This window comes from Berghia stephanieae, chromosome 5 (assembly GCF_034508935.2).
Source record: "Berghia stephanieae isolate SIO BIC M18660-M18661 chromosome 5, UCSD_Bste_1.3, whole genome shotgun sequence".
NCBI classification, from domain to species: domain Eukaryota; kingdom Metazoa; phylum Mollusca; class Gastropoda; order Nudibranchia; family Aeolidiidae; genus Berghia; species Berghia stephanieae.
This window is the reverse complement of record NC_088364.1, coordinates 84773366-84778365: the sequence shown is the minus strand read 5'-3', so window position 1 is coordinate 84778365 and position 5000 is coordinate 84773366. Positions and strand designations below refer to the sequence as shown.

The 5000-nt window shown below is 43.6% G+C and overlaps 1 protein-coding gene across 2 annotated transcripts in view; it reads left to right on the top strand.

The window, feature by feature from the left end:
• The window catches only part of LOC144973753 (RNA binding protein fox-1 homolog 2-like), a 199149-nt gene that overhangs the window by 294 nt on the left and 193855 nt on the right, over positions 1-5000 (top strand). For both annotated transcript variants that reach the window (XM_078916620.1, XM_078916611.1), the window contains exon 1: positions 1-78. This exon is cut by the window's left edge. The gene's annotated coding sequence lies outside the window, so the exon portion shown is untranslated. The remainder of the gene's footprint in view (positions 79-5000) is intronic.

The following is a 5000-nucleotide window of genomic DNA, read 5'->3' as shown; positions in this document are numbered from 1 at the left end:
CTGGAAATTCAAACAATTCGGGGAAAAGTACAAAGTGTTCTAAATTCATAATGACCATGAAATCCCAAGTGATTAGTTGTGCTTCGGATTTGGCATTGATTGTGGCTTCCTCAGATTGCCATACGGTGCAGTCTTTTACACGAATCGAACACGGATTCTGTGTGTTGTCGTGTAAGTGAAGCTGGTATTACTGTGATGGTGTGAATTTTCAGGACATAATCAGGATAACATTGTTGTAACCACGATGGTGGGAGATGAGGATGTTGGCAACAATCAGACGACATGTGACACCGAGCGACAGGAACTGTCAGGTGGGCAAAATACATTTCTAGTCTCTCTCTCTCTCTCTCTCTCTCTCTCTCTCTCTCTCTCTCTCTCTCTCCGTCTTTCTCTCAGATTCCCTTTTTCCCCTTCTCTCTCAATCCCTCGCCCCTCTCTCTCTCTCTCTCTCTCTCTCTCTCTCTCTCTCTCTCTCTCGCTTTCTCTTTGTCTCTCTCTCTCTCTCTCGTTTTTTCTATTTCTTTCTCTCGCTTTCTCTTTGTCTCTCTCTCTCTCCCTCTCTCTCTCTCTCTCTCTTTCTATATTTATTTATTTCTCTCTTCCTCTCTCTCTCTCTCTCTCTCTCTCTCTCTCTCTCTCTCTCTTTCTATATTTATTTATTTCTCTCTTCCTCTCTCTCTCTCTCCCTCTCTCTCTTTCTATATTTATTTATTTCTCTCTTCCTCTCCTCTTCTCTCTCTCTCTCTCTCTCTTTCTATATTTATTTATTTCTCTCTTCCTCTCTCTCTCTCTCTCTCTCTCTCTCTTTCTATATTTATTTATTTCTCTCTTCCTCTCTCTCTCTCTCTCTCTCTCTCTCTCTTTCTATATTTATTTATTTTCTCTTCCTCTCTCTCTCTTCCCTCTCTCTCTTTCTATTTTTTTTTCTCTCTTCTCTCTCTCTCTCCTCTCTCTCTCTCTCTCTTCTATATTTATTTATTTCTCTCTCCTCTCTCTCTCTCTCTCTCTCTCTTTCTATATTTATTTATTTCTCTCTTCCTCTCTCTCTCTCTCTCTCTCTCTCTCTCTCTCTCTCTCTCTTTCTATATTTATTATTTCTCTCTTCCTCTCTCTCTCTCTCTCTCTCTCTCTCTCTCTCTCTCTCTCTCTCTTTCTATATTTATTTATTTCTCTCTTCCTCTCTCTCTCTCTCTATCTCTCTCTCTCTCTCTCTCTCTCTCTCTCTCTCCTCGATAATATCATATCTAAGGCTTATAAATATTATTTGTATAATCATTATGTAAAGCGCCGCAGAGCACGATTAACGTGGATGTTTACTATTTACTATCGGTGTACCGGAATCCATGTATTGTTGCCAAACAGATCTGAAAACATACACAATGACCCTAAGGCAATCGATTATATTTATTTACGAATTTCCATGACAACGAGCAGTACATCATTTTGAACATGTAACTCGTGTAAATAATTATTATCTGGGGGTTTACCAGACGCCCAGCATCGAGTTATAGGCCTAATTATTTAAAACACGGAATTAGTGATACACTTTCTCATGTGCTAGGACAAACATAGATTGTCGTTTATAAACAATGGCGTGAATGAAATCGACCTCTCTCTGATCATTGTTATTGTTTTACACCTGAGTACGGTGAGAAAATGTGAGCAAAGAAAGAGCCTTCTCAAATATGCGCCGAGCGAGGCCCGAACCCAGGACCGATCCGAAAACGAGTGTCATACCACAAGATCACATAGCCGCACTTATGATTACATATTGATATATAATGCATTTTCTACCTAATTTAGTTCCTTGACTGGTTCCAATCTCCTTGGAAGTATGAAAATAGTCCCCCTGAGGACTGGATACATACATACCTTGTACAACGGATCTTCTGGATTCAGAGTGATGACATCTTATATAACTGTGCGGCTATGTGGTCTAGTGGTATGACACTCGTTTTCGGATCGGAAGTTCCTGGGTTCGAGCCTCTCTCTGCGCATAGTTGAGCCCTTGGAAGAGGCTCTTTACTCACATTCTCTTACCGTACTCAGGTGTAAGATGAGTACCTGGCCGTTAACAGCGTTGTATCTGTAATTATAATATAGCCTAACAGGCGGCATGTCCCGTCCTACATATTACGTGTTGCTGTTGGCCAGGGACCCCTTGTAAAGCGCTTTGAGCACGTTTAGTTCATATTGCTCTATATAAAAGGTCAATTTTTTTTCTTTCCTAGACCATCCATCCTCGCTCTTTTACGGCCCGTAATCATAAAAATCGGTCTATACATCCTGGTACTAACATAGCTATGCCACCTTACGATTCAATATGAAATCTATTCATTAATAGTCCTCCGGGTTGCACGCTTCCAATGAGTTTTGAACCGGAAGAGAAGAAAACGTAACTTTACGACTTCCGCATCCCATTCCAAGTCCGGAAACACAAAGGGACTGACTGTCACCCAAGCGATGTGGCTTGTTCGTATCAGCTGGTATGATTTGTGATTTTTTTTTTGTTATCACTGGTAGAAAATATCAAACCGTGAAAAATTTTGTTGACGTCTAGACACTTAGATAACCACGCCTCTCGGACAGCCGTCATAATGTAAACAATGACAGTGGTTGGTAAACATTGCAAACTACACATGTTTTACTTTTGATGGTTTGTGTCTAAGTAAAATTCCCACCCACTGTTCTTCCGCTTGATGAATAAAGACAACACATACATCAATGTGTAAACTTAAACGTTTATAATAATTTGATCGAGAAAATCGTGTGATAACTAGTCACTCTTTTGAAGGTTTGAAAACAAAAACAATGATCAGAGAAGGGTCGAATTCATTCATTTATTGTTTATAATCAACCAACTGTGTTTGTCTGAGCTCGTGTGAAGGTGTGTTACAAATTCCATGTTTTGATTGGTCAAAAATCTACTGGTTAATGGGAGCGATTTATAGATAGAATGCGCTTGGCCAAGGAGTTCACAACATTGCCATCCGGAAGTATAAGGGACCAACACACAAACTCTGTGTAACCATGAACTTTTATAGTCTGGTTAATACAGTTTAGTGAGAACAACTCACAAACGCGGAAGGCAAAAACAATAACAAAGGCCTGATTGACGTCATCTGCATACTATCTATATTCATGTCTTTGTCCAATCTAGTCATCGATCACATGATTTGTTGCTGTACAACGATTGGACATTTCTTAATAAATGTAAACACTGCTTTGTTTATTAAAGTTGTAAATATACCCATGTCTCAAGCTGAACAAAATGACCAATCGTGAACACTTTTCACAAAATGAGTCATTTTGAGCACACTTTCCGATGTGACCAATGACCTCGAGCACATGGAAAGGTAATATAGATCATCCCCATTGTCCTTATAATAGGATTCAATAGTCTGATGTCACGTCCGCCCAGCAACGAGCAGCTTGGTACTTTTTATTCTTCATGCTGGCTAGAACTTTTCACATGTTATGTGATCAGAATGTATAAAAGTCAAAACATGATTAGATTTATGTTTTTCTCCTCTGGATACACTTTTATGCTCGTCGGAGAAGTATTTCATAAGGGCGTCCGTCATTATTCCGATAGTCAAGAACCAGTTACTAAGTTACTATGCGTTATTACGAGGGAGGTGACGTCACGACTGTTGAACCCTATTGTATTCACTGTTTTGAAGGGGACACAACTAAGGCAACGAATCGGTGTCCAACGCATTCCCGTTTCCGTAACATTCATGATGCCGATGAGTCTCGTTTTTTGTTATTGTTTTTATCACGTTATAATTCCAATCTTGAGATATTCAAACAATTTGATGAAGGTTGATTAAATTGATCCAAGGGAGAGGAATTGGAGGAACAGTGTGGAATGATTTGATAAGAGAGAGAGAAAGAGAGAGAGGAGAGAGAGATTGGGGGGAGAGAGAGAGGGAGGGAAGAGAGAGAGGGGAGAGAGAGATTGGGGGGAGAGAGAGAGGGAGGGAAGAGAGAGAGGGGAGAGAGAGATTGGGGGGAGAGAGAGAGGGAGGGAAGAGAGAGAGGGGAGAGAGAGATTGGGGGGAGAGAGAGAGGGAGGGAAGAGAGAGAGGGGAGAGAGAGATTGGGGGGAGAGAGAGAGGGAGAGAAAGAGAGAGAGAGAGAGAGAGAGAGAGAGAGAGATTGGGGGGAGAGAGAGAGGGAGGGAAGAGAGAGAGGGGAGAGAGAGATTGGGGGGAGAGAGAGGAGGGAGGGAAGAGAGAGAGGGGAGAGAGAGATTGGGGGGAGAGAGAGAGGGAGAGAAAGAGAGAGAGAGAGAGAGAGAGAGAGAGGAGAGAGAGAGATTGGGGGGAGAGAGAGAGGGAGGGAAGAGAGAGAGGGGAGAGAGAGATTGGGGGGAGAGAGAGAGGGAGGGAAGAGAGAGAGGGGAGAGAGAGATTGGGGGGAGAGAGAGAGGGAGGGAAGAGAGAGAGGGGAGAGAGAGATTGGGGGGAGAGGAGAGGGAGGGAGAAAGGGAAGAGAGAGAGGAGAGAGGGAGAGGAGAGAGTTGGGGGGAGAGAGAGAGGGAGGAAGAAGAGAGAGGAGGGGAGAGAGAGATTGGGGGGGAGAGAGAGAGGGAGAGAGGAAAGAGAGGAGAGAGAGAGAGAGAGAGGAGAGAGAGATGGGGGGAGAGAGAGAGGGAGGGAGAGAGAGAGAGGGGAGAGAGAGATTGGGGGGAAAAGAGAGAGGGGAGGAGAAAGAGAGAGAGAGAGAGAGAGAGAGAGATTGGGGGGAGAGAGAGAGGGAGGGAAGAGAGAGAGAGATTGGGGGGAGAGAGAGAGGGAGAGAAAGAGAGAGAGAGAGAGAGGAGAGAGAGAGAGTGAGGGAGGAGAGAGAGAGATTGGGGGGGAGAGAGAGAGAGGGAGGGAAGAGAGAGAGGGGGAGAGAGAGAGAATTGGGGGGAGAGAGAGAGGGAGAGAGAAGAGAGAGAGAGAGAGAGAGGAGGGGAGATTGGGGGGAGAGAGAGGGGAGGGAAGAGAGAG